At 39.7% G+C, this 24,466-nt stretch overlaps 1 protein-coding gene across 32 annotated transcripts in view; it reads right to left on the reverse strand.

The window, feature by feature from the left end:
- The window catches only part of SIPA1L1 (signal induced proliferation associated 1 like 1), a 352,094-nt gene that overhangs the window by 179,267 nt on the left and 148,361 nt on the right, over window positions 1-24,466 (reverse strand). For all 32 annotated transcript variants that reach the window (XM_059691698.1, XM_059691696.1, XM_059691712.1 and 29 more), the window contains one exon: window positions 1,539-1,601. The gene's annotated coding sequence lies outside the window, so the exon portion shown is untranslated. The remainder of the gene's footprint in view (window positions 1-1,538; window positions 1,602-24,466) is intronic.

Here is a 24,466-nt window from a genome sequence, read left to right on the forward strand (position 1 = left end):
AATGCCCAGATTTACCTACATATCCCAAAAGCAAGCATACTGACCATAGGATGAATAGAGCTATTTAAATAAAAAAGGAGGCAACACATTCTGAAAAGCTCATTGATGACACAGTTGGTCTGAGTGTCCTGCAGGTACCAAACCTGCACAGGACTGCAGGACCAGGTACAGAAAGTGAACTCAGAAGGTAACCAAGCACCAGACTATTGCCTAAGTTAAGAGGCTGTCAGTATGTTGATTAAATGCATCAACCACTTAAAAGTTCAGATCACTAGGATGCCTAGTAATCAATCTTTGGCAAAGCATCTGAGAACTAATTTACAGCCTCTTTCCCTGATCCTGGATTTATTCTAAACTGAGATTCTGAACAATAAATAGACATAGTGTCTACATTGCCTGAAGTTAAAAGCATGCAAAAAACCATACGACACATGTGTGGTAAAAGGACAAACATATGCACAAGGAGAATAAAGACCAAAACCAGGATGGTGGTTCCTCAGAGGCAGAGAAATGGCGCTGCGGTTTGGAGGCTTACCCTGGGTTTTTAACTGCTCCAAAGAATTGGTAAACAAACTGGGTTGATTAAAAGGCAAAACCTTCAGGAGGAGGGGGGGAATCTAAAAGTGATATATTTTATCCCCCTGTCTTTGAATACGAAATCACTACCTGTTAACTGTTAAGTGTGAAGAGGGTGCCACCAACACACCAGCACACTCTGCCAGTTTAACTTAACGGTACCATGTGCCTCACTTTGCAATTACTGCCACATTCCCCGGGGAGAAACTAATGGATTACTAAAAATAAATGGAGATTAAGTGAATCACTTGGGATGTTTGGCTCCCAATGCAAACTGGCTCAAACAGAAAGGAAATGGATTGGCTCAACAGCTTGGACTTCTGGTGGAGAGACAGGCTCTGGGACTGGCTTCTCTGTCCTCCGCTCTGTGTGGCTTCTTGCTCAAGCTGCAGACACATCAGACCTCACACTGGCACCAAACAACATCCAGAAGAAGAGAGGCAGGCTCTCCCTGTACTCTGTTTATCAGAAAATTTCTGCCACAAGTTCCTGGCAAGCCTACCTTGGAGTCTCATAGGCTAGAACGGGATTACCGGGCCATTCCTGAAACCATCCTTCTGGCCAGGTAATGCCCAACACTAGGTGATGTTTTGTCAGCGATGGGTTGATCATGGACAAAGCAGAGAGAGGGTTGCCCCTAATCCCTGGGCCCACCCTAGAGCTGCAGTCAGTTGCTCAGCTCATGACAGGGGGGATCAGTAGGATACATGACATGGCTCCAGCCCCAATATGCATTCTGCTAATATTTACAGAATAACCTGAGTAAGACTGTCGTGATATGTAGTTATATATATGGATGGCTAAAGACTCAAGAAGCAGATGAAGATATGAATTGACCCCTTTGAGAAAAGTCGATTTTAAAAACTTGGCTTCTATATTTCCAGTGCTCAAATGAGAAATTTGAAGACAAAGTCAACACATTTAAAGCAGGTATATCATAGGATGAATGGTACAGTACTTACTATAATCTTGTGCCATAGCTACAGAAATTTAGACAATTAGCATCCACAGAAATAATGTATAACCTGAAAAAAGAGAAATAAAAAGTTAAAAAAGGATATAAAAATAAAAAATAAAGTACAAAACAAATTTCACCAAGATAAAACAGTTGCATAAAAAACTTTTTATCTTTTTTTCTGAAAGCAAACCAGCCTTTTTAAAGTATGCAGCTGCACTTAAATTAAGAGAAAATGTCTGTAATATTAGAGTATCTCTAAGTATTTTCAAGATCAAATCATCTGTAGACCACCAAAACAAACACACAAAATACATTTTAATCAAGTAATACTGCCCTGCAATGCTATTTATAAAATTGAAACAAAAGCAGAATTACTAAATTGACCAAAAGAATCATACAGTCTAGTCCTACAACACACATCCACTCTATTCCATTTGATGCAACCTAAAATTAAGTTAATCAGCTTCAAATTCTAAATTTCTAAACTCAGGGATCTTAAGAAATAACAGTCCTCAAAATAATACACATTTCTGGTTCAAATATTTCACACTGCATCCTAATAAAATCTTTGAATATTCAGCATGGATATGGAATGCTAAAGAAACACACCCATAGAATTGAGGACTCTAAGACCCTAGAATGGCTTTTAATATTCATAACTGAAAGACAAAAGACCCAGGACAAATAACAATATAGCAAATCACACTCTTAATGAAGCAGGACTTATTAGAAATCTATTGATGCTGTGGTGCTTCCTGGGGATAGTGTGCCTTGACAAGGCTGAGGACAGCTACTGTCCCTGTATCTACAGATAATACCCCGTCTAGTTTCACTTGCCTCCGTGAACTATAAAGAATGCAACAACACAAATGAATCTCACAAACATAATGCTGAAACAAAAAAGCCAGATATCTGAGAAAATACAAAACTGTATGAAAGTTCAAAGTAGGTAAAACTACTTTTTACAAAAACTCCAGAGACAACAAGTTCATGAGGTAACAGTTACCTCTGAGTGTGGGGGGATGGTAGAGACCAGGAGGAGGTGGAAGGGGTAATTTTGGTGGACTAGTGATATTGGATTCTCTGATTTGAGTGGTGGTTTCATGACTATGCTCAATATGAGAAAATTCATCAAAGCATTCACTTATGATTCACTTATCTTTATGTGTGTTATGCTTGAATAAAAAGTAAGACATTTTAATTTTTTTTAACCAAGAACACGGGCCAATTCTATAAGTGGCTGCTTTCTCATAGCTCATTCTCCCTGGACATCAAACACTGATGCACCAGCAAGCTCTGTGTCCTCACAAAGCAGAGCCATGAAGCCTCCCTTTGCTGAAGGTGATGTCTGCAGTGTAGCTCAACCTCTGCTCTGAGTCCCAGGTGGGACTTTGGAGAAGAGTGGTGATCAGATGGAACACACAGGAGTGTCAGGAGCAGAATGCAACCCTGAGGGAGCGGGGAAAGTAACAGATGGTGGACGAGGAGACTGGTGGAAATAAGCCCCTACATTTTAACATACTCAGCTGAATATCCCATAAAGAAAGGAGGGCAACAAAAACAGCTTAGAAACACAATTTGGAAGGTCAATGGGCTTGCCTTTTGGACAAAAATTATGACATTTTAAAAGCTGACTTCGTTCTTCAAAGGCTGATGAAGGGATTTCTTTTCAGTATCACAATTGCTTCCAATCTAACAGATAAGTGGGTAGGAAGTTTTAACTTTTCAAATGAGGAAGCAACCCTGGCAGATAAAATTAGTCTTGACTTTCTAGGCCTGCATATTTTAAACCATGTCTATACCTTGGTGTTATCTTGTCCCTCGATACCAGTGGTGGGGAACATCCAACCCAAGGACCATATGGGCCTGCGAAATCATTTGGCCTGGCCCTGCCAGGGCATTAGGGTGCGATAATTAAATGTCTGACCAAATAGAGCAGGCCCATTTTAAAGCTGATAATTTTGTGTGGCCTGTGAAGGATGTTCTAAATACCCAAATGGCCCTTGGCAGAAAAAAAGGCTCCCCACCCCTGCTATCCTGTGTCTAAAATTTAATTGGAACTTTCCAGGGATAATAGGAAGCCACTTAATTACGAGGGTTGGGCCCAAACATATTAGGAGAGGCAGAAAACATGAAAATTCCAGGAAAAACAAGATCATGGGCATCACATTATATGGATTCACATTCTGTAACTATGAGCTTATATCATGAGTGAAATAAAGAGCAAAAGAGGAAAGAAAAAAGTCTGTTATTTGTCAGTCAGCAACCACCACAGGTGTGATTGCTTCTCTTAGGTTCATACCAATTGTGTTGTGGATTCATTTAAAAAATAATTTTTTTTTTTTAGCCCTGGCCAGTGTCCTCATTGGTTAGAGCATTGGTCCACACACAGATGGGTTGCAGGTTTGATTCCTGGTCAAGGGCATGTACCTGGGTTGCAGGGTTCACTCCCCATCCCAGGTCAGGGCACATGTGGGAGGCAATCAGTTGATGTGTCTCTCACATTGACATTTCTGTTTCTCTCTCTTCCCTCTCTTTTTCTCCACCCCCCTCATCCATCCCTCTCTTCTCCCCTCCCTTCCACTCTCTCGGAAGAAGCAATGGAAAAAACATCATTTGGTGAGGAGTAACAAAATATGTTTTTTTATATTTATTTATATATATAACTTTCTACCAAAAAATTAAACAACTTTTCAAATCAGTAAAACTGGATTAACCCTTTGCGGTCGTATTAAATTTGGACATGGGTGTCGTACTGGTCGGAATTAATTTCCATTGAAAGAGCAGTGATACATAACATGCAAGATTATGAAGGATAAACAAGATTTATTAATTCTTTTTTGGAACTACGTCACTAATAGTAGAATCACTACAAACGTTATCACTTTCTACGTCAGAGTCAGTATTCAAGGTGCCAAAATAAAACTCTTCATCGTTACTTTCAGATTCGCAGTACACTTCTTTTGGTAACTTTCTTTTTGCCATTTTGGAGTATTATTTTGAAATATCTTAACAAGCAAGAATGCCTAATTACAGTTAAACGTAATTTGTAAAGCTTTATTGGAAATTCTGCGAAGTATCTCTGAAGCTTGTCGATTTCTTCACTCTCAAAAGGCGACTGACTCACCACGGTGTTTTGCCTGGCGAGTGTGGAACGACCGCGTTTGTTTATATTGAGTTTCGATATCTCCGATTTGTCGGGGCAGTGTTTTGGTTCGTGACAAGGTCGCTTAGACACTTAAGAGCTTTCAGAGAAATTATGAACTGATACATGAATGAATAGAGTTAAGATTCGTATGGTTCCTTGCTGTGGTGGCTGAGAGCAGACATACGACCGGAACGGTAAAAAAGCTTTGGTGGCTGAGAGTAGACAAACGACCACAAAGGGTTAAAAACAAAACACTGCTCACAGTTGTATGGCCCTCTGACAATGATCAGCTGTGGTGTCACCACTGCTAACTGACCCCGCCAAAGTCAGAATGAAGAGCACTCAGGAGCCTACCAACCACCCTCAAAGCAAAACGTTCTTCACATCATATAATAAGACTGGCAAATTTTAACTGGGAAAAGTATAAGCTACGTATTTACATTTGGCAGCAAAGGTACAATCTATTTTTCTTTATTTTAAATGTCATAAAATAGTGTTCAGAATTTAGATCGTGGTCCATATTTTATATGGTGGAAGTATGTACAAAATCTTTACAACAGATGGGAAATTACATAAAGACATCAAGTGACAGTTCTAGCTGATTCAGCTCTAATTCATTTTGGTTGCTTTCTAACAGCACTAGTTTAAAAAGTAGAGTTCTGTGATCCATAGAACAGAGTTCTACTTTAAGCAGAGGTGACAATCTTTACTTACATAAGAAGCAGTTATACAGTTAACAGAAGAAATGAACTGCAATGGAATACACTAGGGATATGTCAGGGGAACCATTAGTTTTCATTCTTGATGGTATGTAATAAGTGCATCAGCCTAACAGTCATTGAATTTATTAAGCCATAGTTTCACTACACAAATTCTCCATTCCTTTTTTTCTCAGAGCACACTGAATAATCAGAAGGCAGTGTTTGCTTTCCTATACAGTAACAACTGTGCACTTGGCCTGAATTCTAAATAACTAGGTTCTTTACAAAATTTTTGAAATCTAGCCAATATACAAACCTTTTCACTGAAAATAAGCATGAAGGAAACAGGCTCAAATCATAACTGTCATATTTACTCAAAATGGGGAGAACATACTTCTCAGACAAGTTGGATAAACATGCACAAACCTCACCATCACCATACACTAAAAACAACACTGTTGTTAAGAACTAGATGCATGAATATTCAATTGAATGTTTGATGACATCAGTATCTACAGCCTAAAATTTATTGCTATAATAGTTAACCAACCAGATAGTATCTTTCTACACTGGTTAAGCCTAAACAGTAGGTGTGGTGGTTAGTTTATGTGTTAAGTTAGCTAGGCTATAGTACTCAGTTATTTAATCAAATACTAATCTAGGTATTGCTGAAAAAACAGCTATAATCATTTGACATTTTAGTAAAGGAGATTACCCTCAATAATTTGGGTGGGCCTCATCTAATCAGTTGAAGGCCTTAATATCAAAGACTAGGTTCCCTAAAGGAGAAATTCTCATTCAAGACTTGAGCATCAGCTTATGTATTTCTACTGGTTCTGTTTCTCTAGAGAACCTGTACTGATACACCAGGCAAAATAGGAAACCCACTATGAGTTTTAAAGGTTTTTATATTTAAAGTCAAACAAGGAAAGAAATGCCTTAATTTAATTCCATTCACCTGGGGGAAAAGGCATCCTGTGCCTACCAAAAAAGCATACCTAATGACTGAGATACCCCCGACTAACTAAAATAAAAGTAAACTGTGAGACGTGCACTACTACAGCTTTTAAAATGCTGAGGGAAGAGCAGGGCAATATTAGTTCTAACTTGGGGTCTGGAGAAAAGGAAGAGGAGGGCTGGAAGGAAATCAGGCAAAGCAAAAGAGGGTGGAGTTGCCCAGGTAAGAACTTAATGCATCTAAACTTTTTAAGCTAACAATGTTTCAGGACTTACTGTGTCCCAGGTGTTTTAACTTGGCTAACCCATCTGATTGTTCGCAAAAATATTAAGTGGCAGATGCTATTATTACCCATAATTCTTAGGAGGGATGGAAGAGCTAGAGACATAATTCCACAAGGTGACACAGCTACTAGTAGCAGTGGAACCCAATTTTGAACGTAGGCCTTGACTTAAGCTACTGAGCTTTGTGCTTCCCTAATAGCATTTCCCAGGCAGAACAACAGGGCAAAAACATTCCAAGCCAAAAAATCTCATGGACAATGTCACAGATGTATCAAAAGTAAATGGCAGCCCTAAATGGTTTGGCTCAGTGGATAGTGCATCGGCCTGTGGACTGAAGGGTCCTGGTTTCGATTCCAGTCAAGGGTACATGCCCGGGTTGCAGGCTCGATCTCCAGGAGGGTTCGTGCAGGAGGCAGCTGATCAATGATTCTTTCTCATGGTTGATATTTCCATCTCTCTCTCCCTCTCCCTTCCTCTCTGAAATCAATCCTATCTATTAATAGACAAACATGGTAATTGACCATACCTTCGCTATGCCTCCTATTGGCTAATCAGCGTGATATGCAAATTAACCGTCAACAAAGATGGCGGCTAATTTGCATACTGAAGGCAAGGCGGGTCAGCGCCATCCCGCCTGCCCCACCACCATCCAGGCCTGTTATCTGCGACCCGGAGCGGTGGGCATCCCATGTGTGACCCGACCCAGGGCGGCGGGGTGGGACAGCGTGGCTCCTCTGTCACCCCAGCTTCCTCATCATAGCTCCCTTGGGAGCCTGAGCCTTTAGTCAAACATCCCCTGAGGGCTCCCTGGCTGCCAGAAGGATGTCTGACTGCAAGCTTAGGCCTGATCCCCCGGGGAGTGGGCCTAAGTTGACAGCTGGACATCCCCCAAGGGGTCCTGGACTGCAAATGGGCGCAGGCCGGGCTGAGGGACCTCCCCCCGACCCCAGTGCACAAATTTTTGTGCACCAGGCCTCTAGTAATAATAACAAAAAACATTTTTAAAAAAGTAAATGGCAAATTTCAGATCTGTACATATAGAGAGGGGATTAAAGGAAAACAGCATGAGCAAAAATAGAAAAAGCAAAACTGTATAAAAAGAAAAGATTATTGGATCAAAACTGTTAACACCCCACAAATTTACCTTCCCCCCACCTCCTATTTCATGAAATTTAATAAGAAATAAAAAATATACAAAAATTCACAGAAGTACAGGAAATCCCAGTAGAGATGACATCAACAGACCAGAGCACTGATAAATTCTAAGAAACAGAAAGCATACAGATTGAAGACAAAACTCAAAAGACCTGAAAGACCAGTAACCCCTTGGAAATAAGAGGCTAGATCTCAAGAAAAGTTGTCCTGGCAGAAGCTAGAAAAAAACACAAAACTGGGTCAGCAGATTCTGGGAGAAGCAGCATACTGTGCATGATGAACCAGGTAACTGAAGACCATGATACCATGTCAACCCCTTCTCTGTCCATGAGAAGTTGTGGGTGGCATTAGCCCTAGATTAAAGCCATGAGAAATACCAGAGTGATCCCTGGGACTAGAGAAACTGGACCATGTCCCAAGTAACTTATTACTTATAGTCTACCTGCACTCAGAAGGCAAGGACCCCACACATCTAATGGGAAAATCCACCCTACCCAACATGGCTTGCCCCTGTCAAGGCTCCTATAAATCAAAGCCCACAGGTGCTACAGGTGAACAGAATCTCTATAACACAGAATTCAACCTTTTGGTTGTATCATTTGCTACAAATAAATCTACAATAAAGAAATCGAAGGGGTGCCCTGGACTGTTTGCTCAGTGGTTAGAGTGTTGGCCTTCAAACCTAGTGGTTTCAGATTTGATTCAGAGTCAAGAAAAGTACCTGGGTTGCAGGTTTGATCCCCAGCCCCAGGGATGCAGAAGGTAACCAATCAATCTCTCTGTCTCTGTCTTCCTCCCTCCCTCCCTCTCTCCCTACCCCCCTTTCACTCCCTCTAAAAATCAATGGGAAAAATATCCTCAGGTGAGGATTCAAAAAAAAAAAAAAATCAAAGAGGTTTAGGACACGACACCCTCAAACACGTGGATTTGGAGTATTATTTTGACCTAATAAGGGACTTAAAAAACAACAGGGGCATAAAGGCACTCAAACCTCCCTTTTCTTCCAGAAAACAGAAGATAAAACTCCCATTTGGAAGATGCTCTCCCTGCACCTGGGGGGGAAAGAACTCTGATGACCAGGGACAGGGAGCTGAGGTTGAGAATAATCTGTGCAAACAAAGCTTTAAATAATGCTGTTATCTTCCTTTAACCTCCCATAGATTTTACTTTTTCACAATGACTATTCTTTGTTCAAACCAATATATGAACACTTAGGCCTACCTGTTTTTGTGTGTCTTATTTTCCTGAAAATCTACCATGTACATGGGTTTCTTGTTTTTGTTATTGGTTTTAATTGTAGGCTATTCTCCTGTTAATCTATGCCAGAGAGCCTAGGAGGGTACAGGAAAGGTTTACCTCCCCCACACACCCACTCTATGAAAATCAACAACATGGAAAGGAGTATCAAATTCAAGAATGCCTAAGAAAAATAAGAATATGGGAAAACAAAGAACATGTTTTAAAGTATAATGAAGTTCCTCAAGAATTTCAAGGAAATATGACATCCACACAAAAAAGATAATTATTTGGGGTTAAAATCAGATTATTGGGAAATAAACTATGAAGGGTAGGTCAGCATCGGATCATGGAGGGAGCAGCTGGATCCCACATCCTGAATCCCATCCCAGGTGGACACAGAGCTCTGTCCATTATCCTCTCCCTTGGCCTCTTCCCTTCTGCCTATAAACATGTTCAAATCTTCCTTCATTCATGAAAAGCTTTTTCTTTGATCCAGATCTCTCTCAAAATAAGAAGTAATGAGGGAGAAAGGTGTCAACGATGATTTGGATGGCCCTAGATGAAATAACTGGGTGAATGGTTCTCCCAGTACTGTGGTTGGCAAACTGGGGCTCGCGAGCCACATGCGGCTCTTTGGCCCGTTGAGTGTGGCTCTTCCTAAGCCTTAGGAGCACCCTAATTAACTTAATAACAATGTACCTACCTATATAGTTTAAGTTTAAAAAATTTGGCTCTCAAAAGAAATTTCAATCGTTGTACTGATGATATTTGGTTCTGTTGACTAATGAGTTTGCCGACCACTGTCCCAGTAGGTGAACACAGAAACCAAAGGAAAGAATAGGAGACCAATAGTTGATCTTGGGGAGAACCAAGATGGCGGCATAGGTTAACGCCGGAGTTTGCTGGTTTGAACAACTACTTCAAAAGTGAAACCAAAAAAGGGAAGGGACATCACCCAGAACCACAGGAACGCTGGCTGAGTGGAAGTCCTACAACTAGGAGGAAAGAGAAATGCATACGGACACTCAGAGGAGGCCCAGTGCTGAAGTCAAATTCTGAGGTGCGGAGTGCGCGGAGCGGGCTGGCGGCGGAGGGCGCGGTTGGCGTTTTCAATCGGGAGGGAGTCCCAGACTCTGAGCTCCAGATCCGGGCGAGTCTTTAGGGACCCAGACTCAAACGGGAGAAGCAGGACTGCTTGGCTTCGGTCAGAGCGAGTGAAGCTTTCTCTCCGAGCTTTGCAGCGGGTGCTGGGACTCAGAGAGGCAGAGCCCCTGGGGACAGGACTGAGAGCCGCCATAACTGCTCTCTCCGGCCCACTCTGTTGATCCTGTGCGACCCGCCCCGCCCAAGCCCTGCACAGAGGCATTTGCCGGATAGCCTCAGGCAAAGGCTAGATTAGCACCTCCCTAGAGGACAGAAGTTCTCTCACTGCTGACCCAGCTGATTCTCAGAGCCACTTGGCCTGGAGGTCAAACCCTCCCTGGAATTAGCTACAACAATCAAGATTTATCTATAAGACTGCGAACAAAGACCACTAGGGGGTACACCAAGGAAGCATAACAAAATGCGGAGACAAAGAAACAGGACAAAATTGTCAATGGAAGAAATAGAGTTCAGAACCACACTTTTAAGGTCTCTCAAGAACTGTTTAGAATTAGGAGAGAACCAAGATGGCGGCATAGGTTAACTCCGGAGTTTGCTGCTTTGAACAACTACTTCAAAAGTGAAACTAAAACACGGAACGGACATCACCCAGAACCACAGGAACGCTGGCTGAGTGGAAGTCCTACAACTAGGAGGAAAGAGAAACGCATACGGACACTCAGAGGAGGCGCAGTGCTGAAGTCAAATTCTGAGGTGCGGAGTGCGCGGAGCGGGCTGGCGGCGGAGGGCGCGGTTGTTGTTTTCAATCGGGAGGGAGTCCCAGACTCTGAGCTCCAGATACAGGCGAGTCTTTAGGGACCCAGGCTCAATCGGGAGAAGCGGACTGTCTGGCTTCGGTCAGAGCGAGTGCAGCTTTCTCTCCGAGCCTTGCAGCGGGTGCTGGGACTCAGAGAGGCAGAGCCCCTGGGGACAGAACTGAGAGCCGCCATAACTGCTCTCTCCGGCCCACTCTGTTGATCCTGTGCGACCCGCCCCGCCCAAGCCCTGCACAGAGGCATTTACCGGATAGCCTCAGGCAAAGGCTAGATTAGCACCTCCCTAGAGGACAGAAGTTCTCTCACTGCTGACACAGCTGATTCTCATAGCCACTTGGCCTGGAGGTCAAACCCTCCCTGGAATTAGCTACAACAATCAAGATTTATCTATAAGACTGCGAACAAAGACCACTAGGGGGTGCACCAAAGAAGCATAACAAAATGCGGAGACAAAGAAACAGGACAAAATTGTCAATGGAAGATATAGAGTTCAGAACCACACTTTTAAGGTCTCTCAAGAACTGTTTAGAAGCTGCCGATAGACTTAATGAAATCTACACAAAAACTAATAAGACCCTCGATCTTATATTGGGGAACCAACTAGAAATTAAGCACACACGGTCTGAAATAACGAATATTAAACAGACGCCCGACAGCAGACCAGAGGAGCGCAAGAATCAAGTCAATGATTTGAACTGGGAGGAAGCAAAAAACATCCAACGGGAAAAGCAAAATGAAAAAAGAATCCAAAAATGCGAGGATAGTGTAAGGAGCCTCTGGGACAGCTTCAAGCGTACCAACATCAGAATTATAGGGGTGCCAGAAGATGAGAGAGAGCAAGATATTGAAAACCTATTTGAAGAAATAATGACAGAAAACTTCCCCCACCTGGTGAAAGAAATGGACTTACAGGTCCAAGAAGCGCGGAGAACCCCAAACAAAAGGAATCCAAAGAGGACCACACCAAGACACATCATAATTAAAATGCCAAGAGCAAAAGATAAAGAGAGAATCTTAAAAACAGCAAGAGAAAGAAACTCAGTTACCTACAAGGGAATACCCATACGACTGTCAGCTGATTTCTCAACAGAAACTTTGCAGGCCAGAAGGGAGTGGCAAGAAATATTCAAAGTGATGAATACCAAGAACCTACAACCAAGATTACTTTATCCAGCAAAGCTATCATTCAGAATTGAAGGTCAGATAAAGAGCTTCACAGATAAGGAAAAGCTAAAGGAGTTCATCACCACCAAACCAGGATTATATGAAATGCTGAAAGGTATCCTTTAAGAAGAGGAAGAGGAAGAAAAAGGTAAAGATACAAATTATGAACAACAAATATGCATCTATCAACAAGTGAATCTAAGAATCAAGTGAATTAATAATCTGATGAACAGAATGAACTGGTGATTATAATAGAATCAGGGACATAGAAAGGGAATGGACTGACTATTCTTGGGGGGGAAAGGGGTGTGGGAGATGTGGGAAGAGACTGGACAAAAATCGTGCACCTATGGATGAGGACAGTGGGTGGGGAGTGAGGGCGGAGGGTGGGGCGGGAACTGGGAGGAGGGGAGTTATGGGGGGAAAAAAAAGAGGAACAAATGTAATAATCTCAACAATAAAGATTTAATTAAAAAAAAAAAGAAAGAAAGAATAGGAGACACAGGAGTACTTGACGCTCATATACAAAATTTAAAGCGCCTTTACAGGATGAGGTTATAAACTGAGAGCCTATAAACTGAGCTTGGTCCATTGGCATATTTTCTTTGGCCCATGCAATATTTTACAAAAATTCAAACCATCCCTTAAAATTCAGGATATTTAACATGAAAGTCCTGATTTACAGCTTCTCTGGAGATCTGGTAACTTCCGGCCCATATTCCCAAACAGCAACCGTGGCTGGAGCCAAACAGCCTGGATGGGGCCTGTAGTCTCTCCCCCGCTCTACGGTCCCCAGTACTATCTTCCTGACCCTGAGCCTATGTCAATGGCCATTTATCACTCTACTCTCTCTGTTGTTGTTTTTTAGTGTAGAAAAATAGTTTTTCTTACCCTCAGGCCTGCTTTTACTCACTTACCTTGTTGGCCAGGGCACTTAAGCTTGTGAAACTGCTGTAAACAACAGACTCCAGAAAAGTTAAAAACATGGCTGATGCCAGCTGCTGTTGGCTCAGTGGTTGAGCGTTCACCTATGAACCACAAGGTCACAGTTTGATTACTAGTCAGGGCACATGCCTGGGTTGCTGGCTCGATCCCCAGTAGGGGGCATGCTGGGGGCAGCTGATCAATGATTGTCTCTCATTATTGATGTTTCTATATCTGTCTCCCTCTCTCAGCAATCAATAAAAATATGTTTTTTAAACACACGTGCGCACACACACACACACACACACACACACACAGCTGGTTTGAGAAGCCAGGGCGTGAGTTATGGTTTTGTGGTTTCAGGTGGGTTTGAAATATGCTAAAATAGAAGAAGATTGAGCTCACAAAAAAGAATGCATAAAAGGGGATGGTAACTATGGATGGACCTTTAGGAAATGGCCATCATGTCAGTAAAAGGAAGAGCAAGTTCAAAGAGTGAGAGGTTCAAGAATGATTTTAAACCAATTAAGTTGGTGTACAGATTACAGCTCAAATCCATTCATTGTGAGATTGGGGCTGTAAAAAGAGATTGGAGTCCATGGTTAAATAAACAGCAAAAAATTCACGTCTAAACTGCCCATGAAACTACTCCACGTCAATCAGTTAAGGCCAATTCAGAAAGATGTCTCTCTAATTCCTGTCAACATAAATGTTAGATATACCAACTATTTGAAAGCCATTTTTTTTAATTGACCGGAATTATCATGTAATATTAAATTACTTAAATTTTATCCTATATGTTAAAAGCATTTTCGAGTAAAAAGCAAAGGAAGAAAAAAATATTAAGCACAATTCAGCAACATTTTCCTCAAATTGTTGCATATAAGCGAACCACTTACACTACCATAATAAGAAAACTGGCCTGTTAACAAAGGGAAAATGTTAGCAGGTTTTCCTCCAAATTTCTATGTAAGGAGAAGAGGGAAAAGTCCATTTAACATGAGATTTACAAGAATTTAAAGCATCACAGTGGCAAAAGCCACCAGTCTGTGAGTAAGCAGGACTACCTCTGCACATTTGGTTTTAAAAAAGTCAATTTAGAAATTCTACAACCTACACAGGTTTCCTCGTTAAGACTTTTGTATTAGATTATTAGATAAATATGATATAGACCATAGATAGAATCCATAAGGAACTATTAATTCAATGTTAAACAGAATGGAAACGTTTACCCTCATTCGTAAAGAAATAAATATTAGAACAAAAATGAAGTCGTCATCATTTTAGAACTATCAAATTGACAAAAGTAGTATCTTGGACACTTACTATATTAGTAAAATAATTTTTGTGCATTTGACACTAGTAAGCCTGGAATTAAAACTGCCTGTGGCTCTATAAACTGGTTTCACATCTTTAAAAGCAGGTAATGTTTAGCGAAATGTTCAAAAAAGCCTTGTAATCTATGGCATTCCCAGAAATGGATTTTATGTAAAAAATGCAACGGAAGCAAAAGGTTGGTTATATGAATGAAAATATACTCTGTTAGAATGTTATTATTAAACAAAAAAGACAAAGAATCTGGAAACAAATCAACTTTCCAACAATAGAAATATTATATAGAAAATTACAGTGTATCAACACTATAATCTATAATTTAGTGCCCCTTAATGTGACAATATTAAAGGCCATATGGACCATGGGAAAATAATTGCTATCATGTGAAGGTAAAAAATAAAATAATATGCCTACCAAAATTACAACTAGGTAAAAGAAAGACAGAAAGGAATAAGGAAGGAAGGAAGGAAGGGAGGGAGGGAGGGAGGGAGGGAGGGAGGGAAGGGTGCTTGCATGTGGTCAAGCCAAGGATGAGAATATGCAAAAATGGAAATAATTAATGATAACTGGATGATACATTTATGGAGCATTTCTTTCATGTTTTAATATTCTTTTAATAATACCTCAGATGAAATAGGAAGAAAATCTGCATCACGGGATTATAAAATTGGCACAGAGACAAAAACTGCAGTGCTCAGGAGAGAGGCTGGAGAGAGCTGGGAGAACCAAATGTAAGAGCAGTAAGAGGTTTAACAAGTGAACTAAAATTAGAAAGCTACTGGGGACCTCAGCAGTTTCAGCAAAATGGCAGAGGCTTAAGTCTTACACAAAGAATTGATTAATAAGTAACTGAGGTGAAGAAGTATCTGGGAGTCAGGCAATGCTGGGAAAGAAGAAATGAGTGGTAATCTGAGGGGAAAAAGAAATGTACTAGAGTTCGGGGAAGAATCGGGGTTGAGAAACGTTTTTTAGGCAACAACCTAGGAGAGTGAATAATCATTCAGTAAAGAGAAAGATGGAAAATTCGGAAATGATGAAATCAGGATGTATCTTATTACCAGTGACATCTTATCATACTTTAAGAGGCTGTGGTCTTTTCTCTTAATGATATATAAATTAATGATATATCTTACAATTAATTGAAAGCATCTTAAAGTCAATAAAATGTGGTATCTCTCTGTCCTTAGCGAACTACTCTCTCATGTTACTATACAACTACAATAGAAAAGAGGAGAATAGAGGGAAATAAAAATTTGGCACATGCTATTTTAAACTACTTTATTTTATAAAAACATAAAATTGTGAGCATTTCTCCAGGCAGATTTCTGATTCTATAATTTAATGATCCCTGGGGTCCTGGTTCAATAGTTTATTCATGCTCATAAGTGTAAAACACAAATCATATATACACACATTTGTGTCACAGCTCTCCATATAGTTGGTAGCCATTTTTACAGTGCAGGAAAATGGACATTTAAGGGCAAAGAACAACTAAACTAGCATACTTTCATTTAAACCTAATAATACTCTAAAGCAAAAATCTTTTCCACTGTACAAAAATCAGAAGCAAAGGTATTTTTACTAAAAATAGTAAACATTAATAGAAATACTAAATAAAGAACTATCACTTAGGACAATTTAAAATGCATATTCACATCTTTATAAGTTTTTTGTAAATATAAAATTATTCCAAAATAGTTTACTAAAATCATTAAATATATATATATGCATATTAATTTTTACTGGCAATTTCATTGGTTCTTTAACCTCAACAAGTGGGTTATCTAGGGAGATAAAAATTTAAAGAAAAATATTTAATGAAACATTTACAATATCAAACACCTTTGGAAATTAGCATAATCACAATTAGCCCTCTAAACTGCAATTCACTACACATTTTTAAAAGTTTTACAACTGCCGAAACCGGTTTGGCTCAGTGGATAGAGCATCGGCCTGCGGACTGAAAGGTCCCAGGTTCGATTCCAGTCAAGGGCATGTACCTGGGTTGCGGGCACATCCCCAGTAGGAGATGTGCAGGAGGCAGCTGATCGATGTTTCTCTCTCATCGATGTTTCTAGCTCTCTATCTCTCTCCCTTCCTCTCTGTAAAAAATCAATAAAATATATTTAAAAAAAAAAAGTTTTACAACTAAGGAAACCAAACTTGCCAACCAATACATTTATTATACCCCAGTATCTTTTAATTATGCACAAGATAATAAAATCAATGAAATTCGCATCTTAAAATATTTCTTCAGCATAAGTGATTTACCCATAAAACATTTTAAAGCCATTATTAATTTAAACATGCGTTCAGAATCAAAGACAGAATAGGTACCATGCCAGAGAATTCCTTTACAACCTTCTAGTTGTAAAACTTTGAATTTACAAAGCACTTTCACAGCATTGTTCTTTGAATAAAATGAGCTACCTATTAAACATGAGTCCAGATGTTCCAATTTTTAAACAATATTATCTACACCATTTGAGGCTAAACTTAGACAAAGTTCATCACACTGACATATATTAAGAACATTTTTTCAATGGAGGTAACAGGATAGATGTTACATGATCATCACCCAAACCATTGCAACTAATTTTGTCCTATATATAAGGGAAATATATAGCAAAATTCACAACTTCCAGGATTTTATCCCTGTCTTCTATAAAATGTGAAGACAATCAACTTTTTTTTTTTTACTTGCTAATTTATTTTCATTCTTTTTAAAAACATTCTCTGATGATTCAATATAAGCAACAATTTATGTTAGGAGAAATAAATAGTGCCTGCCTTAAAGAAAATTATAGCCTACAGGGAAAAGCAACATAAAGAACCTTAACATATTAAAGAATATGTTAAGTGCTGGAGTTTTATGAAAATACAAAGGTGATAAAATTTTATTAGCTAAGAAGTATATTATACCATAAGTAGATTTACATTATTACAAATAAAAAAATAATTCTCTCTGAACCAACAAGATCACTAGTAATAGGACTTCCCAGCACCTTATTTTAGTTCTCTGCAACATTAATTTTTTTTAAGTCCTCACCCAAGGATATTTTATTGATTTTTAAAAAAATGTATTTTTACTGAAAAAATCTTTTTGAGAGAGAGAGGAAAGGAGAGGGACAGAGAGATAGAAACATCTATGAGAGAGGAACATCATGGATTGGCTGCCTCTTGCTTGCCCCCTACTGGGGACCAAGCCCGCAAGGCCAGCATATGCTCTGACCAGGAATGGAACCAGAGACCTCTTGATTCTTGGGTCAATGCCCAACTCCTGAGCCACATCAGCTGGGGGCTTTATTGACTTTTTTAAAGAGAGAGATATGAGAGAGAAACATCGATAGGTAGCCTCCCACAAGCCCCAACTGGGGATCCAACCAGAAACTTAGGTATGTGCCCTGAACAGGAATCAAACCTGAAACCTTTTGGTGTATGGGACAATGCTCCAGCTGAGCCACCTGGCCAGTGTAAGTTCTCTGTGATATTTTTTGTAAACAATGATAGGTTTCATATTCCATAAACCCACTGTAGTTTATTCCTAACCTAACAGCCAAGAAATTTTGTGTTTGACCCTTTAAATATTCAGACTTTACAAAGATCCTTATAGTAGTACAATATTGTGAGACATAAGAATTACATCTTTAGTCATTCAGGTGGCCAAATATGTAGATGGTCTTTGTTCAGTCAGCTTCCTGGCTCACAGGTTCCTAAACTCTTGGAATTTCCTAAGTGATGAGAGCTTACTAGTGTCAATGAGGTGACTTTTAGAAAGCAACAAGGAATAGGGGCTGGTTGCCAAAGGAGCCAACCATTTGATCAAAGTTGGAACTTTCAGTCCCACCTCCTGCCTCCCCAACCTCCAGACAGGGGGCAAGGGCAGGAGAATGGTCAATGATTTAAGCAATCGTGTCTAGTAAGGAAGCGTCCATAAAAGTTCAAAAGGACAGGGTTTGGAGAGCTTCCAGGTTGGTGGAACAGAGATTCAGGGAAAGTGGCTTGCCTGGAAAGTGAACCCGCCCATGTAACTATTACTCAATAAAGAAAGAGCATTATGGCCCTGGCCAGTGTGGCTCAGTTGGTTGAGCAATGTCCCATGCACTGAAAGGTTGCTGGTTTGATTCCTGGTCAGGGCACATGTCTGGGGTTGCGGGCTTGATCTCCGGGAGAGGGTGTACAGGAGACAGCCAATCGATGTTTTGCTCTCACATCAATGTCTGTAACTTTCTCTCTCTCCCTCTTTCTCTTTCTCTCTCTCTCTCTCTCTCTCTCTCTCTCTCTCTCTCTCTCTCTCTCTCTCTCTCTCTCTCAAAAACCAATTAAAATATCTTAATTATGACTTCTAGAACCACTTTGGTTCTACCTGCTTCTGAACTGGCTTTTCTACAGCACAACCAAAACAATTTCTATAAATGAGGTCACAGAATATGCTGTCTTCTTTCATTTAATCCTGTGAACCTCATCCATATTGTAACATGAAGCATTAGTACCATTATATGAACACACTACAGTGTATTTCTACATTTACTATTAGAACATTTTAACTTTTCTAGTTTGGCATTAGTACAAGTAATGCGGCTATGAATATTTTGGACATGTTCTTTGGGACACATGTGCATGTTTCTATTGAGTCTGTACACACCTAAGAGCAGAATTGCTGGGTCAGAGGACCCACTGATATTCCCACTATCAGTGTGAATGAGTTCCAGCTGCTCTAAATTTGGAATTAACCGTCTTTTTCATTCTGGTGAGAATATAATGCTATATCATTATAATTTTAACTCGCATTTCTCTTATAAAAAATGATTTTGAAAAGCTTTTAAAAGACTTAGCGGCCAACTGAGTATCTTCATTTGTGAACTACCTATTCAAGTTTTATGTCTTTAGTCAGGGGAAGGGTAAGAAAGAATGGAAGGTCTGGCTTACATTGGTTTGTAGTTCTTTATATATACTGGATGAGTCCTCTCTTGGATATAGAGCTAGATCTATATAGATATATGGATATATATATAGCAAATATCTTCCCCCACTGAGTAAGCTACCTTTTTGCTCCTTACCAATATTGTCTGACTGTTCAACTTATCAATATCTTTCTTTCTGGTTAATTACTCAATGGAATTCAAATACTACTCCCCAGACATAAAAAGAGGAACATTTACACTACTTTCAATTAATATACTGTCATGTTTAAAATTAATCACTTTAAACAAGTATATACAAAGATTCTTAACCTCTAACAAATTAAGTGTAGATAACTGTTCAATAAAAACATCTTAGGTCATTTTAGTGTGGCATTATCAGGCACTGTATCCTTGGTCTCTGGTGGGGTATATCCCATATAAATCATCTCCATCCAAGTCAGAGACATTTTGAATTTCTACTTCCATTTGAACAATTTTGAACAATAGTTCTTAAAGATAAATTTTGCTTGATTATCATGAAGAAATCTGGGAATCTAAGTAAGTATGATTTTTTTAAAAATAAATTACATCTCTGAATATCATATAACTAAAATTAGGGTGCTGAGCATTTAGTATATCAACAACCTTTCTCTTGTACTTCTGCTTAAATAGTTTCTGTTAACATAAAAGGAATTACTACCTTCACATCCTGAAATGAGAACCAAAAATAACTGAGGGAAATGAAGCTATAAGACGGATCATTTAAGATATGATATCCGCATAACAAATCATCATGTTATGGTATAATTACATATATCTTGAAGAACTTACTTGACAGTATAAGGCATGCAAAGCAGCAAAATACTTTAGAGAGTTAAGTAAGAACTTGATCAAGAATACGCACATAGACAGACATTGTGCTTCTATAAATTACAGACAGGGGAACAGTTTCCTTTTCTATTTTATAAACTTTGTGTTAAACCACCAAGCCACTAATCAAGTTTTATTTATAGTAAATGCATTAAATAACATGAAGAATATGGAAAAAGAGTCAACCCCGCAACCCATGATTTAAACATTTCATGTATGCAACAATGATTTGAGGAATACACTTTTTCTTGTCACTTTTTAGTTTAGTTTAGGTTTGTATTAATAATAATTCACATAGTAATTCACATAGGCCCTGTTGTTCAAAGAATTTGAAGAACCTACAAGTATCCTAACTTTCATAAAAGGACTTTCAGCAAAAAATATGCCACACTACATGCTGTAAAAACATTGGGTTAACCACCTACCTATGGTTAAAGAACACAAACTAAAAATCGTACCTCACCCTGTCCTGGTTGGTCATGAACAGCACCATTTAAGTGATTAGGAAAGCTCTGTTGGATAACCTCTGTTCACCCACAGTTGCAGCAAAAGAAGCAGCAGCAAAAGAGCTGGTAGAAAAATTACACTGGAAAAAACCCCCACTATTATAATAAATCCAGATTACCTCTGAAAAATAGTAGACTATGTATTGCAAGTTATATTGTTTATTCAGCCTATAAACAATGCTTAGTGCATATGCATCACGTTCACAGACCACCACCCCCACTCCCTCAGCAACTTCATGGCTCCAGTTTGAGAAGCACTGAAACAGATGTTGGAGTTTATGTACTTGACTGAGACAAGAGCTCCCGCAGCATTTACTGAGAGCACTTCACCATTCTTTATCAAATACAATTCTAACAGGCCTATTCGCGATCATTTCATAAAAGCAGTCAACCAGAAAGGTAATGGGAAGTGGATGGCTGCCAGAACCAGGCGCAGACAGCAGGAAAGTGAGCCTGGAAGCGAGAGGAGCTGCCTTACACCACTGGATGATCTGGAAAGCTTCCTGGCGATTCCAAACCCATATAATAATTATGGCGCATAACAATGACCTCCATTATCAAAAGAGATTATATTCAGTGTACTTAAATAATTGTTCTCAGAAATGGTTAACACAGAACATTTAAAGCTGAAAGAGGACACTTCAAAGAGGGTATAAGGATGGCAAGTACATGAAAGATGTCTACACTCATTTGCCATTAGGGAAATACAAAGCCACACACCTATTAGGATGGCTAGAATGACAAACACTGGCAATGCTCTGTGGTAAGGGAAGCAAGGGGAACACTCAAACACTGCTGGTGGGAATGCAGAATGATACAGTGCGTGGCAGTTTCTTATAAAGTTAAACATGCACTTACCCTATGACCTAAAAACCACACACCTGGGTATCTACCCAAGAGAAGTGAAAACTTATGTCAACAGGAAAACCTGAACGCAAATGTTTATAGCAGCTCTACTCATAATCACCCCAGCTAGAAACAACCCAAGTGTCCTTTAACAGGCAAATGTATAAACAAACTGGTACATCCACACAATGGAATACTCAGTAAGAAAAAGGAATGAACAACTGACAAACACAACAACTCCAATGAACCTCTAAGGCATGCTAAGTGAAGGAAGCCAGTCTCATATGACAGTCTAATTCATTAAGTTAAATAACATTCTCAAAAAGACAAAGTATAGGAATGGAGTACAAACCAGTGGTTGCTGTGGGATATAGGTGGGAGGAGAAGTGACTATAAAGGGATTGTATGAGGGAGTGTTTTGGGATTATGAAACTGTTCTGAATCCTAATTGTGGTGGAAGTTACAGGAATCTAAATATGTGTTAAATTTTATAAAACTGTACACATACGTGATAGTTTAAAACTGTGTGATCGCCCAGCCAGTGTGGCTCAGTGGTTGAGTGTCCACCTATGAACTAAGACAGGGGTGGGCAAACTTTTTGACTCGAGGGCCACAATGGGTTCTTAAACTGGATCGGAGGGCCGGAACAAAAGCATGGATGGAGTGTTTGTGTGAACTAATATAAATTCAAAGTAAACATCATTACATAAAAGGGTACGGCCTTTTTTTTTTTTTTTTTTTTTTTTTTTAGTTTTATTCATTTCAAATGGGCCGGATCCGGCCCGCAGGTCGCAGTTTGCCCACGGCTGAACTAGGAGGTGGCAGTTCAACTGGAACTCGGGGCACATGCCTGCGTTGTGGGCTCAATTCCCAGTAGGGGGTGTATAGCAGGCAGCTGATCAATGATTCTCTCTCATCACTGATTCTTCTATCTCTCTCCCTTTCCCTTCTTTTCTGGAATCAATAAAAATATTAAAAAAAAGAAGAAGAAGAAAATGTAGCCTCAAACCTCTTCTCTTGCTACTGCTGCTGCTTTTTTTTTTCCTTTAAAATAACATCAAGTTGATCCTTTATACTGGTGGGAAAGCATGGTTATACTGAAATTTAAAATTTTCAAGCTACTAAAACTAACACCATGCTCCTATATTCTGGCATGCCTCACCTCCCTCCTTCCTGTACTGTGCCATGAGGCTGCCAGCACAAAACCTAAAGCCAGTATACCTCCCTGCACTTCAGCCCTGTTAGTTACCAGTATTTCCCAAAGGATCCAAACAAAGACCTTGTTGTCAAGAACGAGAGCCTGTGCCGACCTGGTTGCCTTGGCGGGTCATCACAGACAGGTTTAAATACAGTCAGACCACCGGGTGCCGACAGCCTTGGATGAGCAGAAAACAGAAGCGCACTTTTCTCAGGCCATCAGTCGGTTCAGAAATATTTATTGGGCACTCTTTCTTGTGTCAAGCTCTGCTCAAAGTCAGGGGCACGTTGCAGGGACTAAGACCAACCCGCAGGACCTCAGAGAACCTTCCCTAAAGCTCATCCAAAATGCAAAACTAAAAATTCCAGCTGTAGTTTAGGAAAAAAGAAAAATAGTTACCCTCTTTATGCCCCATAATAACAGCAGTAAAAGACTGTATGGTCGAACCTCCTGCATCTACTCATGCTGCCCTCTAATTAATACATTTTTTCAACACAGCAACTGAGTGGCCTTTGGAAAACACAAGACACCCTTGCCTAAAGCCATTCCATAGCTCCTCATCACACTGGGCATGAAATTACAAATCCATGACACTGCCTAAAAGCCCCTTCACTACAATCCAGCACCATGCCCCCAATAACTATGCCTCCAGCCACACCAACTTTTAAGCTCATCAAACACATTCAGCTTTCCTGTGTGTGTTGGGAGTGAGGAGGTAGGGGCTGAAATATGTTCGCACTTCCCAGGTCAAAATCTGGATCATCCCCATTCATCTTTGTTAGAAATGCTTTCTGCCACTCCCTTCCTCCTCCTCTACCACTTTCACCCCAAACACACCCTGACCTAATGGGGATATCTGGTACATTCTCATATTTCTAAATAACTTGCTTTTTTTATATACCATCTGCTGAAAATGTACCCCATAAACCCCACCTCTTGCTTCTTGTAGTGTTGGGTTTTTTTAAATAAAACATCAGGTTGTTCCTTTACTAGTACACTATTGGAAAGACATGGTTATGCAGCTTCCAGAGCACTTGTCAAATGTAAAGTTCAATTTACCTGTGTGTCTCTTCACCAAGCTAAAAATTCCATAAAGACAAGTTCGTGTCAGGTTGGGGAAATACAGTGTCCCCAGAGTCTAGAATGATACTTGACCCATAGGAGAGACTCAAAGAAACAACGAACAACTGATTATTACTGACCAATGGTAACACGGTAATTTAAACTTCAGAGAACTGAACTTCAGAGACAGCTCAGAGTTTCTAAGAGCCACATTTAGTTTTTTGCTTGAGTTTTCCATGATAGTGAAGGTTTTACTGAGAAAACAAAACCCAGATTAATTAAAAGACTGATGAAAATCCAGGAATTGGTAGTTCCTTTCCAATCGGTTAGAAATGAATCTATGATGTGGATTTGATTTCTTTTTTGTTTTAAATGTAATGTCCTTTCTATCTAAAGAATGACACTTAGGATCGAAAAGGGTGTTATTAAATAAGCATTCAGCAACCTATGGAGCATCATAAAAAATTAAGATATTACAAATATTATTGTTACTAAGTTAAACAAACTTCCCAGTATTGAGAACAGTCATCTTCATTCCTATTAAACACTAACTTTGAAAATGTTCTCTATAACTATACACATCATTCTTAGGAAGCTACCCAATTCCTACCGTTACCTTTTTGAACAAAATTCTACTTTTCATAGTTTTAACTTTTTATTATGATGAAAAATGACTATTGTGAGTGTTTTGCTTTTGCCCAAGCAGGTATACAACGAAG

This window comes from Myotis daubentonii, chromosome 1, assembly GCF_963259705.1.
Source record: "Myotis daubentonii chromosome 1, mMyoDau2.1, whole genome shotgun sequence".
Lineage (NCBI taxonomy): Eukaryota > Metazoa > Chordata > Mammalia > Chiroptera > Vespertilionidae > Myotis > Myotis daubentonii.